Source organism: Camelus ferus, chromosome 31, assembly GCF_009834535.1.
Source record: "Camelus ferus isolate YT-003-E chromosome 31, BCGSAC_Cfer_1.0, whole genome shotgun sequence".
NCBI lineage: Eukaryota > Metazoa > Chordata > Mammalia > Artiodactyla > Camelidae > Camelus > Camelus ferus.
Genome location: NC_045726.1, coordinates 8,828,308 through 8,846,330, shown reverse-complemented (window position 1 = coordinate 8,846,330; position 18,023 = coordinate 8,828,308). Strand labels below are relative to the sequence as shown.

The 18,023-nt window shown below is 41.7% G+C and overlaps 1 protein-coding gene across 4 annotated transcripts in view; it reads left to right on the top strand.

The window, feature by feature from the left end:
- The window catches only part of MSRA (methionine sulfoxide reductase A), a 286,803-nt gene that overhangs the window by 169,376 nt on the left and 99,404 nt on the right, over window positions 1-18,023 (top strand). The gene's annotated exons all lie outside the window — the stretch shown is intronic.

Here is an 18,023-nt window from a genome sequence, read left to right as displayed (position 1 = left end):
TTTACTGATATTTGAATCAAATCTGGAAGTCAAAGAGCCTCAATTAACTCAGTATCACTGCATATACTTTTAATTGTACCTAATCCCCCAGATGTGTTTCTTCCCCATGGTTTTCATTTCATACACACATCCGTCAAGGTTCTGGTTCCTTAGTCCTGTTTCATTTGGAGGTATTTGTTTAAGAAAAACCCTTATTTAAAAGACTTTAACAATGTAAGTGGATTTAATACTTAGAGACATCTTTCTTATAAATAAATGGTTTTCTACTTATTGACATAATTTTGTTTGCATCAAGAACTCTTTAGACAGGCAATAAAAACCCACATCAAGGAGTAATACCTATTATATCAGGGACAAGTTCTAAAACCTTTCTCCGTTTCCTCCTCCTGTTTTGCCCCGTATTTTGATAGCTATTGTAACTCAGATGTTCATTGTCTTGTTACATGCTTTACTTTGAGTCATTTATTTGCTTAGCCTTTAGATCTCATTTCCAAAAATGCTTTGTGGTAGGACTCCCTTGGACTGAGGGAGCCAGGTGCAGCAGGGGGCATCCCCTTGGTCTTAGAAGATGTGCTCAGAGCCCCAAAGGAATTTCACAGCACACCTGCTTCTTGACCTGGTTATGCCACTGTCTATGGGATTGGACAATCAGCTATAACAAACAGACCGCCAAAATGTACAGTGGCTCAAACAGTGCAGATTTATTTCTTGTCAGGGTAACATCTGACAGTGGGCATTCCTGGCCAGTGGCAGCTTTCCTCACATAGTGATTCAGGGAACCAGACGGCATCCTGTCATTTGGTGGCTCTGCTGTCCCCTGTGACCCTTTTGCCATCTACGTCCATCTACATCTAGCCTATCATATGGGCAGAGAGCACCTTGGGAGGGCACACCTGTGGCTGAAAGGCCTCAGCTCAGCACCGGCACACATGGCTTCTGCTCCTGTTCTTGGTAGAACGCATTCACGTGGCTGCGCGGACCACCAGGGAAGCCAGGAGATCAGTTAAGGTGGGCTGCCGGAGACAAGGAAGCACATTTCTGGTGAAGAGGCTGCAGAATCTGCTGAGCTCCCCCAGGCCCTTTCAGCTCTGCCTTCCTGCAGTTGTATGGAAACTCCTGGAAGAAGATGCCGAAATGGTTATCCTTTGTGAGTGCACTCACTGTGAGTGCAACTCTTTGTGGGCATCTCAGATGGTCTTTTAAAGTTGATTTCAAAGGACCTAGGCATTTCCAAACCCCCTTCTGACTAATTGGGCTTCTGGCTTGGTCCTTGGAACTTTTTTGGAGCTCTGAGTCTTATTGGCACCCTTTGGGCACTAGACAGGGGAATTATGGTAGTCCTTTGATCGTGCTTCATAACCAGAAGAGATGTTTGCATTAGAGTAGAATCCTAAAAATTATTTTCCTTCCGTGGTTGCATTTGTTTGTTTTTAACACAGGACGTTTAGATCACTAATTCTATGAGGATCACACTGTGGCTTTTCTTCTTATTTCCTATCATAATGTTTTCCGGGCTCCACTGCCAAATGGCTGCGTGATCCCGGGGAACTGTCTGAGCCCCTGTGTCTTCATTAGTAAAAGCGGGGATACTGTTTCTCACCTTGATGGACGGGGTGATGATTAAAACATGCATTACACGTCTTCTGTGCAAACCACTCAGCATAGCCCTGTTAAAAGAATTAATTAACATAAAAATAGCTGGCTTTCCAGACACATGTAATGGGTGAAAGTAGGAAGGTATGAATGTTCCTTTAGAAATATACTTCTTTTTTTTTTTAACATTTTTTATTGATTTATAATCATTTTACAATGTTGTGTCAAATTCCAGTGTTCATCACAATTTTTCAGTCATTCATGGACATATACACACTCATTGTCACATTTTTTTCTCTGTGAGTTATCATAACATTTTGTGTATATTTCCCTGTGCTATACAGTGTAATCTTGTTTATCTATTCTACAATATTGAAATCCCAGTCTATCCCTTCCCACCCTCCACCCCCCTGGTAACCACAAGTCTGTATTCTCTGTCTGTGAGTCTATTTCTGTCCTGTATTTATGCTTTGTTTTTGTTTGTTTGTTTGTTTTTGTTTTTGTTTTTTAGATTCCACATATGAGCGATCTCATATGGTATTTTTCTTTCTCTTTCTGGCTTACTTCACTTAGAATGACATTCTCCAGGAGCATCCATGTTGCTGCAAATGGCATTATGTTGTCGGTTTTTATGGCTGAGTAGTATTCCATTGTATAAATATACCACATCTTCTTTATCCAGTCACCTGTTGATGGACATTTAGGCTGTTTCCATGTTTTGGCTATTGTAAATAGTGCTGCTATGAACATTGGGGTGCAGGTGTCATCCTGAAGTAGATTTCCTTCTGGATACAAGCCCAGGAATGGGATTCCTGGGTCATATGGTAAGTCTATTCCTAGTCTTTTGAGGAATCTCCACACTGCTTTCCATAGTGGCTGCACCAAACTGCATTCCCACCAGCAGTGTACTTCTTTAGAGACTTAAGAAATCAGTCATATCAGAGCTAATGCCCACTGAGAACTCAGTTTAGGCGTCTCCTCTTTTGGCAGCTTCTCTGACTCCACAAGTTCAGTCTCAGCGCTTCCCCCGTGTGCTCTTACCCCACCCTACACGTGCCCTTCTACTGAGCGCTTGTCCACTGGATTGTAACTGAGGTTTACGTCGCTGACTCTCCCACTGCATTGAATGCTTTCTACTTTCTGCTGTATCTCTGGGCCTGGCAAGGTTGAAACACACAAAGTTGCCATTTTTTTTTTTAGTAAAAAAAAAAAGTGGTTAGATTTTAGCAATTTCATATGATTGAACCTAATACGTAAGAGGCATGAGATATTTTGTTGGCCCTTGAGTGATGTGTGACACCTTAACATGGGACCTGAACTACTTTTGAGTCTCATGCTGTATTTAGCATCTATTACGCTATCATTGACATACAGGCTAATAGATGATGTCATCCTGCATGTGTTTCTTTAGCTGTTTCAGGTACTACCTATGACTCAGATTCTCAGGTGAGCAAGTTCTTCTCCTTAAGGACAAGCTAGTATTTGGTCTATTGTGTATTGCCCACAATGCCAGACAGCTGTGGACAAATGGTTGACATTTAATATTTTTGGATTTGTCCTGAATTCGTTGCTTTTAAATTAGAGTTGAAAACTGTAAGTCTCCTAATCGAGAATTCACTTCAGTGATTTAGTCATGATCCCGGAGTCTTTGACAGAACTAGTATTTGCACTCAGTGGCTAGTCTGTTTCCGTGATGGCACGATTGCCTTAGACTTGATGGGAATGTCAGGATGATTTGACAGTATGTTTTCTTGCTCTAGGCTTTTTTCTGTGTGTGTCATCAGGTTTCGTGGGAAGAAACACCAAATTTGGAATCAGACCTGGTTTCAGATCCAGTTATGCCATTTATAGACATGTGACCTTGGCACAGAGATTCAACTTTTTGCTATTCCGTTTGCTTCATTTGTAAAATGCCTGTTTCACACCATTGTTGTGAGGATTTAATGAGATCCAATATGTAGATTATTCAGGATACTTTTGGTGGCAAGTAACAGAAATCTCAACTAAAATTGGCTTAAAAATAGGAACATGTACTCTTTCACATAACTAAAAGTCAAGAAGTTCCAGGGTGATTAATTTGGTGCCTCAAAAAAAAAAAGTCATCAAGAATTCAGGTTCTCCCCATCTTTCTACTCTGCCATTCTCACTTTTGGCAGCATCCCTCACTGGCCTTGGATGGCTGCCACAGTTTCCGGCATCAAGTCCTCAATTTCAAGATCCACTGTCAAGAAAAGGGAATTAGTGCTCCTTTTTTGTAAGAAGCGTTTCCTAGAAGTCCTTCAGGAGGCATCCCCTTAAATCTCTTCTTCAGCTAGAAGTGTTTCACGTTCTTGTGCCTAGACCAGTCACTGGAAAGAGGAATGCAGTGGTCATAAAGAGTTAGAGCAGTCAGAACGTATACTGGTAAGTCAGAGGGGCCCAGCCTGCCCAAAGTTGCCTGATTGCCTGACTCCTGAACTGACTTGGTATTCAACAAGCAAGGAAGGGGTGAGAGGTGGATCGTTGTTGGGTAGACAGCCAACAGTGTGTTCAGTACCATGGACAGTGCTTGTCTAACCATAAATTATGAAGTAAGTGCGATAGGATTGTAATATTTAACTGGATGGTTCCTGGTGTGTATTTTAAACCCGCAGTGTGTTCCCTATGGTTTTTACTTCATACACACATAAGTCAAAGTTCTTATTTCTTAATCATGTTTCATCTGAAGGTGTATGTCTGAAAATAATCTCCATGGAAAAATAGAACTTCAAGAATGTAACAGGATTTTAATACTTAGGGACATCAATTTGGACAAAAAGTATGCTTTCTGAGACTTTACAATAAGAATAAACAAGCAGCTGTATAGGTGTTTAGACATTCCATCCAATTGTCATACAAAAGGAAACACAAAATAAATACAAGACAAAACCTTTGTCATAAGATGGTGAAATTTCTCTGACTTATTATTGTAAACTTGATATAAGGTATGATTTGCTAACGGGGGAATAGCAGGTTTTTAAGAATGTTTCTAAGTGTTTCTATGTGTATTTTCACTTTCTGGGGGAAAAAAAAAACCAACATGAAAAGTCATGACTTTGTTTTACTGCAAAACAACTGTGAAACCAAACCTGTAAATCAAGCCTGTAACTCGTACAGGTTAACCTTCCTTGTCAGTCTTTCCTGTCACCTAAGAATAAATTATATGCATTGATAAAACACACTGAGGTTTTACAAAAATTCTTTCAACCCTTGGTGAGTGCCATTCTGTGGGACTTGTCAGTGTGGGTGCTGCGAGGGGTACCAAGGTCCATAAGACATAACTTTGTTGTAACTCAAGTAGCTCATCACCTTGTGGAGCAGAGAAGGTCATTCTAACTTAAGGTAGAGAGTGCTCAGGGCCCCAGGACGGATGCAGGTGGAGACCTCTGAGAACTCAGAGGTGATTTCTGGCTGGGAATCAGAAAGGTGTCATGCAGGAGCTGACCCTGGGCAGATGAAGGGGGTGAGGAGGAAGACAAGTGCCCGATCGGATGGAAGCCCCTAAGTGCTGCTGGTGTGAGGAAAGTGTAAGGAAAGGATGGCCCTTGAGGAGAAGTGGGGGGAAAGTCTGGTGGGAAAGGAAGATTGGGGAAAATCGTATGGCTAACACACAGCAGAAATGTAATATTCTGGCATTGAAAAGAATTCCCCAGAGAGACTAAAATGTGTTTTTAAATAGTCAAAAGGATAATACAACATCATCAGTTGTCTTCAGGCTTCCCAAGTTCTCCACTAACCCCAGCATAGTCAGGGCCTCAAAGGCCTGGGCATTTAGAATTCAGTGTAAGGAGCATTCCTGCTGCACGGAAGGCACATTTAGATGCTTGGGGTTCAAAGGCAGAATGCGATTTAGCTCCTACCCTTAAGAAGATTGGGTCTCAGGGTTCTCGCATCAGCTAATCCCAGGCTCCACCAACCCTGGCCTCTAGGATTCCTCTATAATCTCTCCCTTCAAGCAAAGGCAAATTTTCTCTCTTGTTACATGGGGAGCAGGGAACAGCTAACACTCTGGAAATAAATCATTCAGCCAAACTGAAGAGGGACTAAAACTGCAGAGAAAGAGATGAGGTGGAGAGCCAGCCCCGCGTGGCCTTTGTCAGCTTGTCGCCAGTTTCTTCTCAGTCACTTCTACTGATAGAGGCCTCCCTATTGTTACCAAGTCCAAGCTCGTACTGCTCCCCACCCGACAGGCCAACAAATCGAGAGATGAGTTGTTGGGGCAAGGAATGGTGACTTTATTCGGAAAGCCAGCAGACAGAGAAGATGGTGGACTAGTGTCCCAAACAGCCATCTTACTCAAGTTAGAATTCAAGCTTTCTTTTATATTAAAAGAGGAAGGGGTGTTGTTGGTTGTTGCGAACTTCTTGGTGCCGGAATCCTTTGTTCTTGCCGCTGTCCCCGTAGGTCAGGTCATGATGTTCCTGTAAACCTCCAACAAGACAAATGTTATTCTCTGTTCTGCAACTTTTCATCTCCGCTCCGTATGAATGGAAAAGCATTATACCTTTAAAGGTCAGAGCCTTGAGAGTGGGCTGCCCTGTATATTTCAGGCTAACAGCAACATTCTTAACTTGTAGCAAAAGCAATGGAATACAAAGGTTAAAGTAAAAGAAACAGAGATCTAATGTGGAGTCAGATTTGTTCTCCCTGTTACAGTATCATCTAGGGGAGTTGGCAGCAGGAAAGTGAGGTAAAACTAGGTGTTAAAGTCTGCTCACCAAGGTCAGCAGAGCCCCAGAACCTGGATCAATGAGAGTAAGTGCCAAGCCCCGCATTCTGTAGGGACGTTTTAGACTTATCTGTATAGAGCATTCTAGGAAATTGTAAAATGCTTTATACCAACGTTAGACAGAGGGGGGTTAATAATTGAGAGCGATGATTTCTTGGGAGAAGTTGCTGGAGAATGAGGCCAATACCTAAGGCGAGCCGGTGAGCGGGATCTGTATTGTTACCTCAAGCCAAGCGCAGGAGGCCTCCGGGGGAGCACCCGGACAACTTAACATCTGCTGCTGGAATCTGGGATATGTCAGGGTTGGTGTGTGTTTCCTGCCCATGGAGGAAGAAGGCTAATAAGACTGTGGCAGGAGCTGCCCGGCTGGCAACAGAAAGGACACAGCCAGCCTGGGGTCTGGTTGTGCTTCCTCCCAGGTGGGGCAAAGGTGTGTGGCTTCCAGAATTGGACCCTGTGCTGAGGAGGCAGTCTGGGATCTTTTACAAAGTACCTCTCCCACGAGGACCACGTGGAGGGGCCAGCGGACTCCCACAGGGGAAATCCATGGGGTGGATTGCTGGAAGCTCAGAGGGTGGGGAGCAGGGAGGGCGGCTGTAAGCAGCCAGCTGGAGCAGATGGGAGGGGCCCTGCCCACCTCTAGGGAACAGCGGCCAGAGATTCTCAGAGAGAGGATCCCCTAGAAACCCACAAAATTACCCAGTGAGGAAAAGAAGCTTTAATTATCCATCTCCCACGTGGAGAGGTAACCCCAATAGCGGATGTATTAATTTCCTGGGGCTGCGGTAACAGTCTATAGATGGGGCGGCTTAAACAGCGAAAGGCAAAAGGCAATTGTATTTAACTTCCTGGCAGAGACCCTCTGAGAGTCACTGAACAACCTCCAAGCCACCCTTTGGGTTTTATGATTTATAAGGCTTCTGAAGAGTAGCTCTTAATAGAATAGGGGAAAAAGAGGTTTGAATCATGGCCTCTGTAATGAAAATGATTATTTTCAGTTCTAGATTGACACAGTATAACTTTAAAAAAATTTAGTAAACTAGTAATTAACTTGTATACTTGTATGTATAATTAAAGTTAAATGCCTAGGAGAGGTGTTTAGAATAACTTGGTCTTAAATGAAAAATAAAGGTTACTATCCATAGTTTCTTTTAATAAAAACAGATGTAAGTCTGAGGTTCTCGGGACATTATAGGCGTTCCTTTTTAAATAAAATAAAATATTTGGTCCATGAAAAGAATTATATAAAGTGGACTTAAATGATAAAACCTAAGAATAAGAGGAACCCATCACACTTAAGAACTAGAACTTTATCTAGAATGTGGAAACCCTCAGCATGCACCCCGCACCACTGGCCCCCCACCTGCCATTGCATCCCCAGAGCCTCTTCCCAGCATTGTCTGCTGTCTGAACAATGCGGTGCTGACTGTTGCTTTGCTTTTCCTGGTAGTTTTGCCATATGCTTTGTGTATCCCAAAGCAATATATTATTTAGTTTCGCCTGTTTGGACCATTTTATAAGTGATATCGTACGATATGGATTCCTGCATGAATTATTTTTCTCAGTCAACAGTTTGCTCCTGAGATTCATCCACATTGAGCCACATAGCTGTAGTTGATTGCTTTCTGCAGGTGGTATGTTATTGTATGGCCAAGCTGCAAGTTATTTTTTTATTTTCCTATAGATGTTCTTGGCTTGTGTACACTATTTTCCTATTATAGACGGTGCAGCTTGGTAAATCCTTGCATATCTCCCAGTACCTAGGTGTAAGAGTATCTCTAGGCTCCACTGGAATTTTGAATTGTAGAAGTACCATTGTTTTGATTTCCAAGGTACCATGGGCCTATGTCAAAGTATAAATTTTTTAGCCAATTCTATGGGTATGCAATGGCATCTTGTGATTTTAATTTGCATTTTCTTGATGACTAATGCAATAGAAGCAATTCTCATATATGTGTTGACTGTTTTAAATTTCTCTTCTGCAAAATGCCTGTTTAGATCTTTTACTAATTATCCTCTTGAGGTTTTTGTCTTTTTCCTTGTTGGTTTTAAGGAATTCTTTATATATTCTGGATGCGAATCCTTTGACAGTTATATGTATACCAAGGATTTTTCTTATCTTTGATGGCTTTTCTTTTAAAATTCTTTGTTGTGTCTTTTGATGAGAAGTTCTTAGTTTTAATGTGGTTCAGTTTATTAATCTTGTCCGATATGGTTTGTACATTTTGTATCTTTTCTAGATTAACCTGGGACCACAAATTATCTTCCCCACCTTTGGCTTCTAAAAGATATTAAAGGAGTTTGGCCTTTTACATGAAAAGTTTTAATGTAACTAGAATTGACTTTTGCTTATTAAATAAAGACCTTATTTTATTTTTGTCTTTATGAATAATCAGCTGTTCCAGGGACCTATAATGTAACCTCTGTCACATAGTAAGTTTCCATACTTGCATGGGTCTCTTTCTGGGCTCACTGTTTTGTTCCTTAGCTCTCTATTTCTGTCACTGCACCAATGCACTGTCTTAATTATTAATTGTATAATTGGTGAAACAAGTCTTTTCAACTCGTTTTTGAGGAGAGTCTTGGCTATTTTCAGCCCTTTGTTCAACTTTCATGAAAAATTACTGGTCATGATTTTGATTACATTTTGAGATAAACCTAAGCTGGCCAAGAAGTTTTAGCTTTTAAATACATTGCTGGGTTCAGTTTACTGTTAATTTTGGTGTTGAGTTTGCATCTTGTTTCATGAATGAGATTGGCCTATAATTTTATACTTTTTTATACTGTCCTTTTCCGATTTTAGTATCCAGTTGTACTAACCCCACAGAACGTGCTGGGCAGTGTTCTCCGTTTTTTGTGTTATATTAAGAGTTTGTGAAAGATTCAGATAGTCTGTTTCTTTTTTTTTTTTTTCATTCTTTTTTATTGGAGTATAGTCAGTTTACACTGTTGTGTCAATTTCTGGTGTACAGCGTCATGTTTGTCATACATATACACACATATATTGGTTTTCATTTTATTTTTCATTATAGGTTACTACAAGATATTGAGTATAGTTCCCATACTATACAGTAGAAATCTGTTGTTTATCTGTTTTATATATAATAATTGGTATCTGCAAATTTTGAACTTCCAATTTATCCCTTCCAACCCCCTTTACCTCCTGGTAACTGTAAGTTTGTTCTCTATGTCTGTGAGTCTGTTTCTGTTTTATAAATAAGTTCTTGTTTCGTTTTTTTATATTCCACATATAAGCTATATCATGCGGTATTTTTCTTTCTCTTTCTGGCTTACTTCATTTAGAATGACATTCTCCAGGTCCATCCATGTTGCTGCAAATGGCATTATTTTATTCTTTTTTATAGCTGAGTAGTATTCCATTGTGTGTGTGTGTGTACCACAACTTCTTTATCCAGTCATCTGTTGATGGACGTTCAGGAAAAGAATCACTTTTGCTGCCTCCCAATAGTTTTGATAACAGTATTTTAATTATAATTTGGTTTTAAGTATTTACCATATTTTATTGTGGTTTCTTCTTTTTGAATTATTTATTTTTAAAATTACTTTTTGATACTGATATCTACTAGTCTTAAGTCAAAAAAGCATTTGTAGCCCTCATACATTGCTGGAGGGAAGGGAAAATGATGCTGTCCCTTTGGAATACAGTCTGGCAGGTCTTCAGGAGGTTAAACATAGAGTATAACCCAGCAGTCCTACTCCTGGGTGTATCCTCAAGGGAAATGACAATGTATGTCCATAGAATACCTTATGCATGAATGTCCATAGCAGCAGCATTTACCTATTTATAATAGCCCCAAAGTGGAAACCATTCAGATGTCCATTATTTGATAAATGGATAAATAAGAAGTGGTATATACATATAATGGAATATTATTTGGCAATAAAGAAGAGTGAAGTACTGATACATACCACAACGTGATTGCCCTTGAAAATATTATTCCAAGTGAAAGAAGCTAATCACAAAAGACCACAGAGTGTCTGAGTCCATGTATTTGAAATGTCCAGAATATAGAAATCTGTAGTGACAGGAATAGACAGGTTAGTGGTTGCCCAGGACTGGAGGGGATGGAGGGTTGGGAGGATTAGAATTAAAGGATGTGGAGTTCCTTGGAGTCATGAAAATGTTTTAAAATTGATTGTGGTGATGGGTGGCCAACTCTGTGAACATACTAAACCCCACAGAATTGTACGCTTTAAATGATTGAATTGGATTTTATCTCAATAAAACTGTTACCAAAGAAGAAGGCATTTCCTACTGAAATCACCAATAAATTATAATAATTCTAAATGACTTTTAAATTTGTATGTTCCAATTCTCATTCTCCTCCCCCTCCAGCTCCCCCCTCCTCTTCCTCCTCTGTCTCCTCCCTCTCCTGTCTCTCATTGGAAAAGTTGAATAACAAAGTATAACTTGTTTATCAAAAAAGGATCAGCTTAATGAAAATTAATGGAGAATATTGACGTGAACATAATTGTCCAATGTCCACTCGCTCAGATAACTGAATACTAACAGACTGAGATGGTGTAACCCTGACAGTCTGTCGGTGCTGACTGACTAGCACACAAGGCTTACACTGTACGGTTCTGGGAAAGCAGAATCTTGAAACAATACTAGTGCAGTGAATGTAGGAGCAGGTAGACTATATATAACATATCTTAGAAAACGCTATAGATAAGAAATGGTCTTTGAGACGATTTCTGGCATGTGTCACCGGGGAGAATGGTATCAGATCTACACAATGAGTGGATTGTGTGGAGTGGCTTCTCTGTGGAGGATTTTACTTTATTCTCTGCGCTGGAAACCCTGACCCCACCCTGGCTGTGAAGTAGAAGCCTGCTTTGTAAAGGGGCGCTGATCAAGAAGGTGGCCCTTATCAAGCTGGGATCCAACCATCTGAAGCTTATAACCAAGCACAATGGCCAAGGCTTCTTATCCACGTTTCTAATTATATTTTTTCCTGCTTTTTAGATAAAGGGACAAAGAAATATGGGACTTACTTTTCAGGTTTTTTCAGGCGGTTCTGAAGCATCCTTTTTAAAGGTAGAGGGATGTAGTTTTATTTAATAGCTGTCCTCTGAGCAGGGTGTATTCTCCAAGACTGTCCTTCTGTGTACAATAGCACGTGGATGTCAGAGATGCATTAAGAGATGAAATAATTCATTTGTTCTTTCTAATGAATAGTAATAATTTATAATTTGTACTAATTAGAAACCTTTCATCCACAAAACCCAACAAGCTTTACAAATATCCTCTCACCAGCCTCTGAAGTAAGTGTCTGGCAAGTACAATTACCCCTAATTTGCAGAAGGGCCAGGGTAGGGAACATAGTACAGAAATAGTTACTGATGTATCTGCAGTCTGAAATTTATATTTTGAAAGTCACTTTAAACTTATTTTCATTAGTTATTTTGGTGGCCAAGGAGTATGACTTACCCTGACCTACATAAGGGATATCCACCAAGGTGAGAACTATGAAATTCACATATCCAGATGTTTTCAACACTGACAAACCTAGAGAAGCTCAGATTTTCCAGCCACTTGGGGGATTGTGTCCATTCTGTGCCCCAGTTGTCTCCACAGCCCAGTTGTCTGTTCATGTTGTAAAGCAGCCGTGGTGGCACTGCTTGATGCAAAGCCTTCAGAACATTCTAGTCTGTTCTCTGATCAGTGGGCGATGGGGGGTGCAGATGAGGGTAGACCCAGAAGAGTGGGGACGCCCTTTTAGTCACTGTCTCTGCCTCCAGACCGCACTGCCACCAGAACAGCCCACAGGAGGCTGCGAAGTTAATCTTGAAATAATGTTAACTCTTAGCAGCTCGCTTTGACTTGTTGCAAAATTTGTACTCTTGATCCTGGAATTTGTGTTCTCCATCAAAAATATAGAAAAGCAGATTGCCTCCGTATTTCTCATCACCTCCTCTCTGTAATTTGTTGTGGAAAAGACTTGGATTTAATTTGACTAACCTCTCTCTCTCTCTCTCTCTCACACACACACACACACACACACACACACACAAACACACACACACACATACACACAAATTGAGGTCAGAGCTTACCCTTAGAAAATACACAGATAGATAAATAAGGTCCAACTGTATAGCACAGGGATCATGTGTTTGAACATACTTGATAATGTCTTCAAGGGTTTTTACGTTTATTCATTCTTAAAGAGAGAATTATAGAGATCTCATGTTTGATGAGAAAAAGAGAAAGAAAAAGAGAGAGAGAAGGAGGGGGGAGGGAGCGGCACATGCGCCCAGGGAAAGCAGTGCATTCAGGCAGAGAGGGTGATCAGTTTCAATATAAATATCAAAGTGTGTGTCTCATGCAGTTTTCTCTGAGGAAAAAAAAGCAACTGTAATGTGGTTTGTGTGCAAAATGAATAGGCAATTATTATCTTTGGATGACTTAAAGTAGCTCTTCTGGCAACTCTGCATAAGCAGCGGGAGTTAGCAGTGAAGAGTTTCAATAAGGGTGCCTTTTCTCATCCATGTTATTATGAGTTGAGAGGAGTTTGGGGAGAATATGAGAAAATACCCGACTTGATTTTAAAGACCCCTTCTGTTACCAGGATTTCAGGGGTGCTCTAGCTGTGTTTTCACTCTGATTCAGAACACAAACACTTTTAGGAAAACCTGCCCTTGGCCACTTACCCAAAGAAACCCAGCTTTTCTTGGAGAGCTGTCCACATTGTTCTGTTTGTATTCACCCCGATCCTGAATGTTTGAGAACTTCTAGCTTTGTACAGTGACGTTGTCATGACATGGCTCATTGTTAGTGGTGTATGGAAATGATGTCACAGATTTGATTACTATCTGTCAGTTCCCAGAGTGCTTCCCCCTTAACGTCTGTTACTCAGTGCTTTCAGCCACACTCCAAAATTGATAGGACAAGTGTTAGCGTCCTCATTTTACAGATGAGGAACTCGTGACTAGGAGAGGGTAAGCGGCTTATCTGGCAGATTATGCCCTCAAATTCAGGTCTTCTGACTCCAGAGTCAGTGCCCAGTTAACTACCCTACAAAGTCCTCCCCCTTCAGCCTTCTTGGGAGTCATTGTGGAGGAGTGAGTAGACCCCAAAAGACACAGCCTGGCCCTGTGAGTAGAAGGAGGTAGATCTGCCTCAGTAAAGACAGGACATTCCCACACCGGCTTGGACTGCTTTGTGAATTATCCCGCACCCTGTCGCTTGACGTGGTCGGCTGGAGGTTTCAATGGGGTAGAACAACACGGTGTTTGGCTAGGTGACCTTTTGTGTCCCTTACAATTCTGAGACTTTGTTAAAAGAAATTTCCTGTCTGGTTTTCTCTCCCTTGGTATTGCCTCATTCATCAAATGCCTGATTTCGTGGTTCCCTTTCTGGGTTTTCCATCAGCAGTCCTGTCAAGCTTTGTGAGGACACATATGCCCAGGCCGGACCCCAGATCTCCTGTATCAGAATTCCAGTGCGGGGCAGAGTGGGAGGGTGAGAGTCTTTTCCAGAAAGTTCTACACGTGACTCTAAGGCGTCCAGTGGTGAACCTCTTTTCTGCTGTAGCCCGCTAATGACAAGGTGCAAGCAGGCCTCGTTTTGGACTTTTTGATGTAATTTAGCAGCATCAAGAAGTCATAGTCTCTCAGTGTGCAGTGCCGTTTTTATATTAATCAGGCCATTTAATAAAACTGTTCTCAAGGATGCCGTGATCTCCACTTGGCAGGTTAGCTTTGCGAACATCTCTTAGCGCCCGCCTGTCTCATGATCTGGTGGGAGTTGGGGCTGGTCTGGGAAACAGGCATTGATCAGCCAACTGCATAGATCCTTTCATACACTTCATGTTTGGGAAAAAAACAGTTCAGAGGGTGTGACAGCCAGCCTCTGCAGTCAGCAGGGTGTGTGCAGAAACTCGGTAGCTGCTCACTCCTAGACTAGTTCCCTGCCAGTTAGCTTTGTAGAAGAAACCTCCAGTAGCATGAAGAATTGATGGTTATAGTTTATTGTTTTCTTGAGGAATTTTCTTGATGAAGTACTCAACTGTGTTTCTAGTACTTCTCTGAGATAATAATCTCTGAAGGATTATGCATCCCCCAGCACGTCTCCCCACGGTGTACCAAAAAAAAAAAAAAATTAAAATTGCTCTAACAGTATTTTTTTTTTTTTTTTTTACTTTTCAATCAATGGGATGCTTTTTAAGGCTTACGTTTCTCTTTGGACACTTTAAGTGACTGATGAGACAAAAGAAAGAAAGCCAAGATAAAATGACAGTATAGACACTCCTCAAATCCTATAATGAACTCCACAGGGCATCCAATTTTGATGTATTAGGATTTTTTTTTACAATGAATACATTGTTGGAAATCACATTTTCTGTCTGCAAGAGCTGGAGATGAAACTGAGCTGACATCTTACCTCTTTGTAGTTAATTAGCAGGAGAAAAGTAGTGGTTTAAATCTCGTCCTGGAAAGGGAGGTGTTAGTCCTCCATCCTCCCCTGTTCCCATCAAACCCCTGGATCTCTGTGTTTGCTCTTCCATCTGGTTTAATGGTTTGGATTGGTCTCGTTGGCTGGAAAAGATGAGGGGAATTGAAGAATGGTTATTATTTAATGAAAAAAATAACTATAGCTCACTTCTCCCCTCCATCTTGCCTGTAGGGTAACAGAATAGATCGGGTCTTTTTGCTCTAAAGAGCAGTTCTTTACCTCGACTCAGACTATAAGCGATACGCAGGCTGCAAGAGTCTTTTAGTTGTCACGGCAGTAACCTTTGCCACCACTGTATCCCCAGCACTTAGCACAGCACCTGGGACTTAGAAGGCATTCAGTAAATATTTATCCATTAATAAGTAAGAAAATGTCGTGCTAACCCTATGGTAAGTTGTTACAGTTGCGTTCATTGTGTCCAATGCCTTCCTCCAGGTAGTAGCTGTGTCCATTTGAAGATGTGTGGTGAGGTTTACATAGACTTCAGTGTTAGGGACAGAGAGGCAGAACAGGGCTTGTAGGTGTGATTCCATTTCGGGGTCTGGTCCTCTGGCAGGTGAGCCGTGCTGGGGCCAGTGTGGACAGTCACCCAGATGGAGGCTAAGTCAGTGATAGAAACATTCAGCACAAAGACTCCTCCAATCTGTACGTGTTTCTTAATGTCAGATCATGTGCCTGATCCTGGGGGATGACAGAACAGCCCTGTCCCCGGTCCTCCTCCTCCAGGAACTTACTTAGTATGTGGACAGACCAAGCAAGCATGTGAAAACAGACAGCACCCAAGTGTTACACTGCGTGTGACTGATCCCAAGTGCAGGAAGAGTCAGGGGACGCTGCATCAGTGGTGCTTGGACGAGAAAGATCATTCTTTGAGTCCCTTCTGTGTGCTAATTGCTGGACCCTGTCTGCTACACACATCATCTCTCTTCATCACAAAGACCCAGGGAGGGTCCTCAAGGGACCTGACTCAGTCCAGGAGCACAAATCTCAGCACAGTAGATCTGATGGGATCCCACTGACAGTGCTTCCCCCCGCATCATGCCTCTTCTCAAAGTCCTGTACTTAGGGAGGGCTTCCTGGAGGAAGCAGCACCCGAGGGAACCTTGAGAATAGGAGAGAGCTTGGATTGCAGATGGCTGGAGGAAGAGCACTGCAGGTGGGGGAGGAGGCAAGAGAAACTGGGGTGGAGGTGGGGATGTGGAGTGCCTGGATCAGGGAGCTGGTGTGGGGAAACTGTTACCGAGTCCAAACTCGTTCTGCTCTCCACACAACAGGCCAATAAGTCAGGAGAGGAGGTGCTGGGGCAAGGAACAGTGACTTTGCTTGGAAAGCCAGAAGACCGAGAAGATGGGGGACTGACGTCCTAGAGAACCATCTTACTTACACAGCAGATGTGTGATTTTTCTGCCCCTAGAACACTTTTGTCTTGTGCAGAATGACTTCCATAGTCTACCCGTCTGCGTTCATTCGCCTCCCTTTGGGGTCATGAGGTAAAGCAACAGAGAAATGCTCAGAGAAGACATTCATCCTTTTCATTTTTCCTTTCAAGGTATTTTAACACGACAGTGTTAAAGCGTCTCTAATGCTGCCGTGAACTGTTAACAGGCACGTTTGCACATCACATCTATCATGCTGTTTGCATGATGTTACTTGAAGAAACAGCTCAAAGTACTTTTAAAATGTAGCCTTTTATCTCTGGAAGCACCAGAGACTATTTGCAGACTGGTCTCGGGAAGCAAATTAGCCTAGCCCACTGGCGAGTTCCTGGAGGCGTGGGCATTTCCGCGAGTGGTTCCTGGCCCCTTAATCCTTTTGATCATTTGCACTGTGTATTTTTATACAGACTTCTGTGCTTTGGAGAAATAAAATAAAGAAACTTAAAGGTGAGTTTGACAAGGGCTTCTCCACACTGTTTGTCGATGCAGATGCAGCCTGAATTTTAATGGTAGTAGTATCTTTTAAACAACTAAGCTTCTCTAAACCTCTCCACAAATAATGTCAGTGTACAGATTATGCCTGAAGGTGTTTGCTGGTGAGTGGGGCTCTTTCCTGACCCCGTGCTGTGCCACGAAAGAAGAGCCTAATCCTGGAAAATAGCCTTGACAGCCTGGATGTCAGTTACCCCACAGCTGGGTTTTCTCACCTGGGCCACTGCCTGTGGGACATTGGCTGTCAAGTGATGGCATCAGGTGTCTATATTCAGGAGCCCAGCTTGGGGGTCACAGAATGAGCTAATCCTTCCATCTTCAGTGAGACCTGGTTGGCTCTTTTCTGGACCCTGCCACATACTGGCTGTGGGATGTTATGTGAGAAAACTTTGTGGAGATGCCTTGGTTTCCTCATCTGTAAAATGGGGATGATATCTGTTGTAAATTGTTGTGAGCAGTATCTGTCTGCCCATATTCATAGCAGCACTACCCACAACAGCCAAAAGGTGGAAGCAGCCCAAGTGTCGTTGGCAGATGAATGGATAAACCAAATGTGGCATTAAAGTGCAATGGGTATTATACAACCTTAAAAAAAGAAGGAAATTCTGACACATGCTTCAACACGGGTGAACTTTAAGGACTTCCTGTTGAGGGAAATAAGCCAGTCACAAAAGGACAAACACAGTGTGAGTTGATTTACATGAGGTACCCAGAGTAGTTAAATTCACAGAGACAGAAATAGAATGGCAGTTGCTTGGGCCTGGGGGAAGATAGAAATGGGAAGTTAGGGTTTAATGGATATAAAATTTCAACTTTGCAAGATTAAAAACATTCTGGAGATGGATGTTGGTGATGGTAGCGTAACAATGTGACCATACTTAGTGCCACTGAACAGTACACTTAAAAATGGTTAAGATGGTAAATTTTATGTTATGTGTTCTTTACCGCCATGGAGAAAAATTGGAAAAACTTTTGTTATGAGCATTAAAGAACATCTTACATTAAAGTCAGCAATGGTATGTTAATGTTTCAATGTGTATTTGTTTGCTTTTATTTGATCACTAAAAATGTTGAAAATTTTTCATGTCTTGATTTACATTTATTTTTTCCAATGTGTATTGCCTATAAATTTACATCTTTTGCTTATAGTTCTAGTGTGGCTTCAATGCCTTTCTTACCAAATATATTTTGTCGTATTTGTATGCCAGGTTTAATATTCAGAGTAATAGAATATTACTACTTATGCAGTTAAATCACTCATTTAAACATTTCA